The sequence below is a fragment of the Gossypium hirsutum genome, chromosome D01 (genome assembly GCF_007990345.1).
Source record: "Gossypium hirsutum isolate 1008001.06 chromosome D01, Gossypium_hirsutum_v2.1, whole genome shotgun sequence".
NCBI lineage: Eukaryota > Viridiplantae > Streptophyta > Magnoliopsida > Malvales > Malvaceae > Gossypium > Gossypium hirsutum.
In genome coordinates this window covers 3,907,423-3,919,166 of record NC_053437.1, presented here as the reverse complement: position 1 = coordinate 3,919,166, position 11,744 = coordinate 3,907,423, and the positions used below count along the sequence as shown (strand labels likewise).

The window sequence follows — 11,744 nt, the reverse complement described above, 5'->3', positions numbered from 1 at the left end:
TATTTTATTCGTGATATTACTTATTTACGATTTTTGAGACTATTGGATTTTTGAATACAGTATTTACTTCAATACAAATTTAGATTTGGTAGAGAAACAATAACAATACTCTGGAAAAAACAAAAAACCGACGAGCCTATCATATTATACAAGTTTATATTTAATTCACTGCAAAACTAAAAAATCTACAGAACTCTTTAAGGAGTTGGGATGTAGAATACAATCTTCTTCTCTTGTATGAATGGATTTTCTTTTGTCAAGTGAATACAATCTACAGAACTTTCACAGGTTCTAACTTCGGTGAATATTCATATTGCTAAAACATTCAACTAAGTTAGTTGTTGAATTTATCATTTCTTTTTCTTTTTTTTTTTGGGGTTCTCTTGCATCTTTTATCATTTATGAAAATTCATGGTTCAGATTCATTTTCTTTCTTGCAATTTGCTAATTAGGTGGGGTTATGAATGTGTTGATTTGGGTGAATTTCATGACCCGACCAGTCAAATATATTCGAATGTGTGAGGGTAGAATAATTGGTCTTCACTTTGCATGATTTACTCCTTTGTGTGCAAGTTCTGAGTTTGAATTTGTTGAGGTGTAGCTGCTATTGACAAAAACATAACATATAATTCAGATTTATTTTGCTTGGGTTCTGAATGGCCCTTCAAAGTTTTTCATTTTTGGTATAGAAGAGTAAACACAAGGTATCAACTATGTTATTTAATAGTCTTAACTGCTATTTCTAAATTAACTCCATAAAGTAGTGAAATATGACACTCTTTCAAGTACTAGTTAATTATAAAAGAGCATCAAACTATCACAGTATATACCTTTTTTTCAGAATGTAAGTTATATATTATTTGATTAATTTCACAACTACTGACGACTTACATTGTGTTTTTTAAAGTTGGAGTTATTTTATTGAGGTCGCTACCTGGGATCATTGTTTGCTTGCTCTTATTATTTGCAAATGGAGAAGAAGACACTTATCTATGGATGGTATGATTGAAGAGTTCCTTCAAAGTCAAAATAATTTGTTCCATAAGTATTCCTATAGAGAAATTAAAAAAATGACAAAAAATTTTAACGATAAATTAGGTGAAGGGGTTATGGATCAGTATTTAAAGGAAACTTCGTAGTGGACATCACGTGGCAATAAAATTGTTGGGCAAATCAAAGGGTAATGGTCAAGATTTCATAAATGAAGTTGCTTCTATTGGAAGAATTCATCATGCTAATGTGGCAAACTTATTGGATTTTGTGTGGAGGGATCAAAGCAAGCTCTAGTATATGACTTCATGCCTAATGGATCTTTAGATAAAATCATATTTACCGAAGAAAATAATAATACTTTGAGCTGGAAAAAAATGTTTGATATTGTGCTTGGGGTAGCTCAAGGAATTCATTACTTGCATCAAGGATGTGACATGCAAATTCTACATTTTGATATCAAGCCACACAATATTCTTCTTGATGAGCATTTTAACCCAAAAGTTTCCGATTTTGGTCTTGCTAAATTGTATTCAGTAGATGATAGCATTGTCTCTCTCACTGCGGCACGAGGAACGATAGGATATATTGCTCCTGAATTGGTTTACAAAAATCTTGGAGGCATCTCATACAAAGCCGATGTTTATAGTTTTGGAATGTTACTGATGGAAATGGTAGGAAGGAGAAAGAATGTGAATGCATTTGTTGACCACACTAGTCAGATCTATTTTCCATCTTGGATTTATGACCGATTAGATCAAGGAGAGCACATAGAGCTAGGAGATGTTTCTGACGATGAAAAAGTAATGGTGAAGAAGATGATAATAACTGCCTTTTGGTGTATACAATTATTGCCTTCTGATCGTCCTTCAATGAATAAAGTGTTGAAGATGCTTGAATCTAATGTTGAACTCCTTGAGATGCCTCCTAAACCATTCCATCAACTTCCTCTTGATGAGAACTCTAATGATGAGCCAAGTACACCATTGGATGGTGTTACTATAGCGAGTTCAAATATTGCATAAGGTTAGAAACATTTTACTTCATTATCTCACTTTTTAGCTTTATATTATTTTGCCTACGTATATATATTATATTATTTTCATTAATTACCTATGTGTTAAGTTATTGTTCATAATTACCAATTTTCTTTAATTTGACTATTTGTTCAATATTAAATGTATAAATTTAAATCATAACTAAAATTATATATAAGTTAAAAGTAAATTATATAAATAGATTTTTGTGTCAATTTAGTTTAGGTTTAGTTGAATTGAATTGAGATGAGTTGGTTAGAATTTTCATGTTTAGACCAACCTTGACTTAGATTAGATTTAGACGTGATCAATGTGTTTGGAAGTTAATTTTTTAATATTTATAAAAGTTATTGCTACAATAACTTTTAATCGTGTTATTGCATTGCAGAGGCTACTAATGAATCAGAGGGAAACCCAATGTGATGAGGATGTTGGATATCTTATTTCGTTTTTCATGGTTACAATCCAAGTGTTTCTATACTCTAAGTGTGATGTCTATTTCCTTTTTGAAAACATTTTTGTTGTTGCGTTTGAGAATGTTGGTGTTGACACCATTTTTGTAAAACGGGATCGATTTAGATTTTGAAAAAAAATAAAAAAATGAGTATGGGAGTGACCACCAATCCTTATTAATGAGGTGTGATCAGGCCACCTCGAATAGTGGTTATTTTAATTTGATATATTAAAACGCTTTTTGGTCTACGAAATTAAGAAAGACAGGTTTGGGAGTCAGTTACGTACAAGGAAGGGTTAGCACCCTCGTAACGCCGAAAATTGGTACCTAGTTGATTAATTAGTGTCTTAGTGTCGAAAGTTGAAATTTTGGAAAAGATTTTAAAATACGATCCCTTGTTAAAATGAAACCTTTTTCGAGAACAGGGCATATTTCACGTTAATCGAGAAAAAAATTATGTCTCGTAAGTTAGGACACAATGTCTTGAATTCCCAATATGAGAAATGAATACCGAAAAGTTTATTTTTTTTACAGATATTTGATTCGATTATCTTGTGTTTGGAAAAGAAATCATGTCTCCTAAGTTAAAACGCGATATTTTATTAATTCCCGAGATCTCTTAAAAACTTATGTTTGAAAAGATTCGTGTATGTGGATTTATCAAGAAATCGAACCCCGTAAATTAGGGTACGGCCTTTCTAATTCCAAAAACAATGAACATTGTTTCGATTTAAATTTTTCTTTTTATCTAAAAAGATTATATGAGGAGAACAAATATATTAGAACGATAAATAACAAATAAATGGGTAAATACTATAGTAATAATAATATGAAATAGCAATAATAAAAAAATTAATTTATGCCATTAACGACAAAGTAACTCGAAAGTAAAAATAAAAATAAAGACAAAGGGTGCCTAATGAAAAGGGAGTGAAAATAATATTAAATCTAAATATTTGAAAAGCACAAGAATAATAAATAAACAAGCAAATAAATAAAATGAATATACATGACATAAAACGTAAGTACTTTAGAAGTAAGAATGATAAATAAATAGATGAATAAAAACCAATACAGCAGATATAAACAATACTTCATTTAGGTATTTAAGAACTACATAAATATAAAAAAGTAAAAAATAATATTAAATTTAAGTGTTTAAAAAAATAAAGAATAATAAATAAATCAATATATAAAACTAATATGAGTAATGTAAATTTTAAAATAAAACGCAATGCTGAATTGCTGATAACGAAATAAGTAATAAAATAATAATAAGATAAAACAGTACAAAGCTAAATTAAATAAGTAAGGGATTTAATTGAAGTTTAAGTGAAATCAAAGGCTATAAATTGTAAATGATAAAAAAGGCTGACAAGGATAAAAAATACAACACGGTAAAACAATGGGGTCCGAAAGGGAAACTATCCCTGGTCCTTATGCGCGCAATTTCACAATGAACTGTCATGTAACAAAACGAAATTCGTGGGGTAAAATTAAAAGAAGTAAAATGGTGAAATCAGGACTAGATTAAAACAACTCAACAAGGCGGAAGGACTAGAAGCAAAATATCCCAAAAGGCAAAAACACGCGGATTCCCCCTGGAACGGGTCGGGTCGCGCGCGGGTCAAGTCAAAACGGCGTGGTTTTGAATGCCTATTTAACTCAGAATTTTTCCAAAAATAATCATTTAGTCTCTTGTTTCAAAAAAAACTCGAGAAGCTCTCTCCCATTCTTTAAACCATCCCCTTCTCCGGTCGTCGGCCCGGCTAGTCGCCGCCGTGTTGGCCACCGATTGCCGGCGTCGGTGCCGCCATTTATGGTGGCCTGAATGTCAAAGTCGGCTTTTTTTGTGAAATCAAAGAGAAGGGGTAAGTTTTTTCTTTTCATGCACTTTTGAAATACCTTTGCATGTATAAACAATTTTAAAAAAGAAATATTTGTATGTATAAACAGTTTCAAAAACGGAAAAATAAGGAGAGGAAAAAAAAGAAAATAAAGAGGACCTTTGCACGTTTGTTTTTTTTTCTTCGATCTGTTTGGTTATTTTTTGTTTGAATGACTGAACTCTTTTTTATTTCCCGTCCCCTCATTTACAATCTCTGTAATGGCTTTGTTACAGGATAGAATAAGAGCAGGAAAAAGAATTAGCTAAAATTGATTTAGTTACTGAAAACGGGGAGTTTTGGGTATTAGTTAAACGGTGAGTTTTAGTTGTTAATTAGACGGTGCGTTTTGGTGAGTATTAGTTACTGTTTGTTATGTTTTCTTTTGCTTGAAATATGCAAGTGCTGCATGGGAAGGAGGTTATCGAATTACAGAAGAATTTTGTTATCTGTTTTCTCCTCTCTTTCTTCCTTTTCTCTCTTTTCTTCCTTCAAACTCTCTGCTCGATTTTAGTTCTTATCAAAGGTATCAGAGCTTTCACGATCCCTTTGATGGCCGGCGATGGTGTTTCTACGAGGTTGCAGAAAGAGGTGGGCAATATGTAGCAGGAAATCTCAAAATCCAAGAGGAAATCGCGCATCTGGAGGCCAAGATGGAATCTCGACTACAGGAGTTCAAACGAAGTTTCGAGGTGACTTACAGTCGTTGTTGGTTCAGTATTTCGGGCCACCACCAACTGGTTCATCGGTAAATGCTGCAGTTGTTAAAGGAAAGAGGGTTTTGGGAGCTCCTCCTGGGTTCTTACCTAAAACCATTAACTTACCGCAAGGACAGACGGAACCCTTTGTCACGGATGGAGGTAGTGTGCATGTACGAGATCCTTCTTATGAAGTAGGAGTTTTTACTAAAACCAGTCGATTAGAGTGTCCTAAGTTCGATGGAAATGATTTTCGAGTATGGTGGACCAAATTGGAATAGTATTTTGAAGCGGAAGGCATACCTGAAGTGAGTAAGGTCCGCATGGTGATGTTGAACTTAGAAGGCAAAGCGTTAGAATGGCATCATTTCTATTCTCAGAGGAATGGAGGCTTGCAAATGCCGTCTTGGCCGACGTATATAAAGAGCCTTCAAGATCGTTTTGGATGTAGGCCGTTTTGGGATTCGATAAGGGAGCTGGTCAACTTGAAACAAGAAGGCTCCATTTCTAGTTTAGAATCCAACAATGTTGGTGTTGTTGCTAATACCTTGCACTATGGTGCCTTGAACACGAGCATTGGTGCAACAGCGACAGTTTCATGTGGAATGGGGTGTTTAGATACAGGGCAATTCATGTACCAGAAGGGCGCAACATTGGGTGCCTTGTTGGGAAATGGCCAAATTAAGAACTGGGCTGACTCTGGCCTTGCCGATAATAGCCAACAGACTGACACTTCGACTGATGTTGACACTAACCATAAAAACCAGCTTCATGGAGTTCAACATGGAGCTGTAATGGTGAAAACAGTGGATCAATCCAAGTCAAAAAGTAATGATCAAAAGACACTTCGCAGGCTTGCTCAGAATCGAGAAGCTGCAAGGAATAGTAGATTGAGGAAAAAAACCTATGTCCAGCAGCTTGAGAGTAGTCGACTCAGGCTTACAGAACTAGAGCAAGAGCTTCAAAGGGCACAATAGCAGGGTATTTTTATTGCATCTGGACTTTCTGGGGACCATGGCCATACAGTTGCGGGAAATGCTGCTCTGGCATTTGACATGGAATATGAAGACATACATGCAGTCAATATGAGGGAAATGATATTCATTATGATATATGTCTCCTTTGACATGATTCTTGGTGCCTATCTCATTGGTAACATGACAGCATTAATCGTAAAAGGATCCAAGAAAGAGAAGTTCAGAGATAAAATGGCAGATGTTATTAAGTATATGAATAGAAATAAACTTGAAAGGGATCTCCGCAATCAGATCAAAGGCCACTTGCGTTTATAGTACGAAAGCACATGAACTGAGGCTGTCGTTCTTCAGGATGTTCCCATCTCTATCAGAGCTAAGATTTCCCAATCTTAATACCTGCCATACATTGAAAATGCATCTCTTTTCAAGGAATGCTCTTTAGATTTTATTAATCAGATTGTTATTAGACTCCATGAAGAATTTTTTCTCCCAGGAGAAGTAATAATGGAACAAAGAAATGTTGTGGATCAGCTCTATTTTGTTTGTCATGGTGTGTTGGAGGGAAAAGAATCCAATCTCCGAGTTAAGTAACTGGAATCGAACATTTCATTTCACATCGGAAGACAAGAAGCTGAGCTAGCTTTGAGGGTGAATGGTGTTGCATATAATGGAGATTTTTATCAGCTCAAAATTTTGATACGAGCGGGAGCTGATCCTAACAAAACCGATTGTGATGGAAAATCTCCCTCGCATCTTGCTGCATCGAAAGGATATGAAGATATTACAAGTTTCCTTATTCGACACTCGGTAGATATCAATCTTAAAGATAAGTTCAGAAATACACCCTTGCTAGAATCAATAAAAAATGGTCACGACAATCTTGCTGCTTTACGAATTAAAGAAGGAGCTTCCTTAAACATAGATGATGCTGGTAGTTATCTGTGTACGGCAGTGGCAAATGGGGACTCAAACTTTTTGAGAAGGCTTTTGTCTAATGGAGTTGATCCTAACTCTAGAGATTACGACCATTGAACCCCCCTTCATGTAGCTGCCTCTGAGGGCTTATATATCATGGTAAAGCTTTTGGTAGAGGCTGGGGCTAGTGTTTTTTTTCCAAAGACAGATGGGGAAACACTCCACTTGATGAAGCCCAGATGTGTGGCAACAAGAATTTGATCAAGTTACTGGAAGATGCAACATGGGAGCCTTTATCTGCTATTCAGTCCAAATTTCCTCATCTTCATCCTTGAGGTCAAGGATGTGTTTGTGGGAGGGAGTATTGTTACGGGATAGAATAATAGCAGGAAAAAGAATTAGCTAAAATTGATTTAGTTACTGAAAACGGGGAGTTTTGGGTATTAGTTAAACGGTGAGTTTTAGTTGTTAATTGGACGGTGCGTTTTGGTGAGTATTAGTTACTGTTTGTTATGTTTTCTTTTGCTTGAAATATGCAAGTGCTGCATGGGAAGGAGATTATCGAATTACAGAAGAATTTTGTTATCTGTTTTCTCCTCTCTTTCTTCCTCCAAATTCTCTGCTCGATTTCAGTTCTTATTAGGCTTTATATAGCCGAATAAAATAAAATCAAAAAGCTATTTACATTCTGTTATTTGCGATTGTTGTTGCCTCGCTACTTTTCTGTTTGTAATTTTCGCAATTTTTTGTCTGTTTTGCCGTTTGTTGCGCAGGTTAGCTGGAGGCGAGGTGTACGTGGGGGAGGTTGTGCGTGACTGCTGCGCGTGGGGAGTGGCGGCAGTCGGTTTGGCTGAAGGCAGTTGGAGGCGGCGGCTAAGGCTTGCAGCCTAGGGGTTTTTAATTTTTAGTTTTGTTTTGGGCTTGGGTTTGTAATTGGGTATTGGGCTAATGTTGGTTTGGGTTATGATTTGGGCCTTGCTGGCCCAATGTAAATGGACATTTAAAATTGGATTTCTATTTTTTTATTTTAATTTGGTTTATTAGGTCTAGGCCAAAATTGGCCCATTACAGTTGGCATTATTGTTTTGTTGTTGACATGTCTAGTTTCTTTGTGCATTTCCTCCAACTCCAATTTCTTCCTCAATCTCGTCACATACATTTCATGAACCTTTGATGAACAAAGAAATAAAAGGAATTTTTGTAACAAAAACAATACAAAAAAGTTCAATCCAAGTTCAAAAATAAAGAAAAAAAGATTCAATTTTTATTCTCAGTAGAAGACGAATGAATTGCCAAATAGAGGTAGACGAGAGACAGGAAATAAGCAAGTGGATGGCAAAGATTGAATTGAGAAAGCATCCAAAGCAGCAACAAAACTAATCCAACATGAAGCATTATTGAAATCTCCATCAAACCCATTTCTAAAACTATTAAAACAGAAAAATACCCACTTCCACAAAAATCACAACTTTTCACTCCTTTTCTCCATAACCTAAAATCACTACCGTTAAGGAATTAAAGAAATAAAAACTTTCATAGAGATTTTATTAAAAAAAGAAAAGAAAGAATCTGAATCAAAACTTGAATTTCAAATGGTGTGCTTTGTCTGAAATGAATGCGTAATCTTGAATGACTCTTATATTACACTAAGCAAAACTTACTTCCTATGTACAATCTATTAATTATGTATACATGCACTCTGGGTTTAATGTACAATTCTATATATAAATTTTAATAATTTTATATATGAAATTTTGATATGATCCAATTCTTATAAATTATTAACACAATTATTGATATAACATCATTTTATATTTATATATTGCACACTTAAATAATTATATTTATTCAATATAAAAATAAATTGATGTTTTTATTTCTTTAAATGTTTATGGTTAAATTAAAATTAAAGTTTCAAGTATATATTTGAACCACAATTAGAGTTACACGTGTATAATTACACCAAATTAAAATTTATATATACAATTGCAAATTAAATCAAAGTCCATACATAATTTTAGAATTGATCTCTTTTCTTTTTAATTTAATTAAATATTAAGTACTTATATTTAATTAAAAAATGGTTTTCAGTATGGTTAAAAATGTTTTTTTTGTGACCCAAATTCTAAGAGATTGCTTGCAAGTCAAGTTAAACAAAATATATCTTCTTTCTAGAAGATTTAATATTTATGAGTATAATATATTTACCATTTATTAGCATAATATATTTGACTTTGATTAGAATTAGGGTTTTTTCAACCTATAAATAGATATAGTCGAAACTCCTCTTGTAAATCATTCGAATTCTACATAGTGAATTTTCTTCTCACCTGCCCGTGGTTTTTTTCGAAAGGGTTTCCACGTAAAAATCTGTGTGTTCTTTATTTTTATTTCTCTTTTCTTTGTGATATATTATCATTACCGACATTCTATTTTCACAAATTGGTATCAGAGCTTTCGATTTGTTCATCTCAATCACGGTAATGGCGTATTTGAAGTATGAAATTTCGCTGTTGGATCGCAAAACCAGATTCGCGTTGTGGTAGATAAAGATGCAGGTAGTTCTTGCACAGATAGACTTAAAGGAAACCCTGCTAGGGATAGATAAGATGCCTTCAACATTGACGGTGGAAGAGAAGAACCGCAAGGATCGAAACGTGTTAACACAGTTACATCTGCACTTGTCTAATGAAATTTTACAGGATGTGATAAAGGAGAATACCACCGCTAGATTATGAAAGAGGTCGGAACAAATATTTATGTCAAAAACTCTAACTAGCAAGCTGCATATGAAGCAGCGTTTTTATGCTCATCGTTTGGAGGAAGGTGCGTCTGTGCATGAACACTTAACAATGTTTAAAGAAATTCTCTCAAACTTGGAAGCCATGGAGGTTCAGTATGATAAGGAAGATCTAGAGTTGATTCTACTTTGTTTGTTGTCCCCGTTTTATTTAACCTTTAGAGATGCCATTTTATATAGCCTTGAGTCTCTCACAATTGATGAGGTTTATGATTCTTTAACCTTATATGATAAGATGAAGCATCTTGTAGTTAAAACTAACTCTCAGTGAGAGGGTTACATTGTTCATAGAAGATAAGATCGGAATGTTGATAATGATCATGGAACGACACAAGAATGGAATCCTCACGGTAAATCTAAAGGTAGATCAAAGTCTTCAAACAGAGGTAAATCTTGTAACTTCTGCAAGAAGAAAGGGCACATTAAATCTGAGTGCTATAAGCTACAAAACAATATCAAAAGGGAGGTTGCGAATCAAAATGGAAAACAACCAGAAAATTTTGGTAAAATTGATGTTGTAGAAGACTACAGCGATGGTGAACTTTTAGTCGTTTCTATCTACAATTCTAAAGTGAGCGAGGAGTGAGTCATTGATTCGGGCTACACCTTCTACATGAGTCCCAATCAGGATTGGTTTACAACTTACGAAACATTGTTTGAAGGTGTTGTTTTGATGGGAAATAATGCTTCATGTAGAATTGCAGGTCTTGGAGCAATTAAAGTTAAGATGTTTGATGGACTTGTCAGACACTTAGTGACGTACGACATGTTCCAAAATTGAAGAGAAAGTTAATTTCGTTGAGTGCATTTGATTCAAAAGGGTACAAATACACAACTGAAAGTGGAGTTTTTAAAGATTTCCAAAGGTTCTCTCGTTGTAATGAAATGGCAGAGAAAAACTGCAAAGTTATATGTTTTGCAAAGTTTTATTGTTACTGGTGATACAGCTGTCGCATCCTCTTCCTTGTCAGATGATGATATTACTAAACTTTGGCATATATACCTAGGGCATATGAGTGAGAATGACATGGCATAATTGGGAAAAAGAGGACTTCTTCTTGGGCAAGGATTTTACAAACTGAAGTTCTGTGAGAATTACGTTTTTGGGAAGCAAAAGAGAATTCAATTCACTAGAGGAATCCATAACACGAAAGAAACATTAGAGTATATTCATTTTGATCTGTGAGGGCCATCCAGAGTGCCTTCGAGAGATGGAGCTAATTATATGCTAACTTTTATTTATGGTTTTTCCAGAAAAGTTTGGGAGTTCTTCTTAAAGCAGAAAAGCGATGTCTTTTTTGCATTTAAGTCTTGGAAAACTATGGTTGAAAAATAGACTGGAAAACAAATAAAATACCTCCACACAAACAGTGGCTTAGAGTTCTACTCTGATGAGTTTAATAAATTGTGCAAGTTAGAAAGGATTGTGAGACACCTGACAGTTCGTTATACTCCACAGCAAAATAGCGTTGCAGAACGAATGAACAAAATGATCATGGAGAAGGTTTGATGTATGTTGTCAAATGCCAACTTACCAAAGTCATTTTGGGCCGAAGTAGCCTCTACTGCATGTTTTTTGATCAACCGATCTCCATCCGTTGCCATTGAGAAAAAGACTCCACAAGAGGTATGGTTTGGTAATCCTGCTGACTATTCTGATTTAAAGATCTTTGGGTGTCCTGCGTATGCTCATGTTGATAATGGAAAATTGGAATTGAGATCCATTAAATATGTTTTTCTTGGTTATAAAGCTGGTGTAAAAGGGTATAAGTTATGGTGTCCTAAAAATAGAAATGTTGTGATTAGTAGAGATGTTGTTTTTTATGAAACTGTTATGTGATGTAACACCCCTAACCCGTATCCGTCGCCGAATTAGGGTTACGAGGCATTACCAACAAATTCAACAATGTTAAAACCAAACTGATCACAACGTAAAAATTTAATTACTTTCGCATAGCTATTATAATTTACAATCAAAATGTAATTA

The 11,744-nt window shown here is 34.4% G+C and overlaps 2 pseudogenes; both read left to right on the top strand.

The window, feature by feature from the left end:
- Positions 1 to 970: 970 nt before the first annotated feature.
- LOC121214093 (rust resistance kinase Lr10-like) lies at positions 971 to 2,488 on the top strand (annotated as a pseudogene).
- A 4,058-nt stretch (positions 2,489 to 6,546) lies between these two features.
- On the top strand, positions 6,547 to 8,034 carry LOC121213764 (potassium channel SKOR-like; annotated as a pseudogene).
- The last annotated feature ends 3,710 nt before the right edge of the window (positions 8,035 to 11,744 follow it).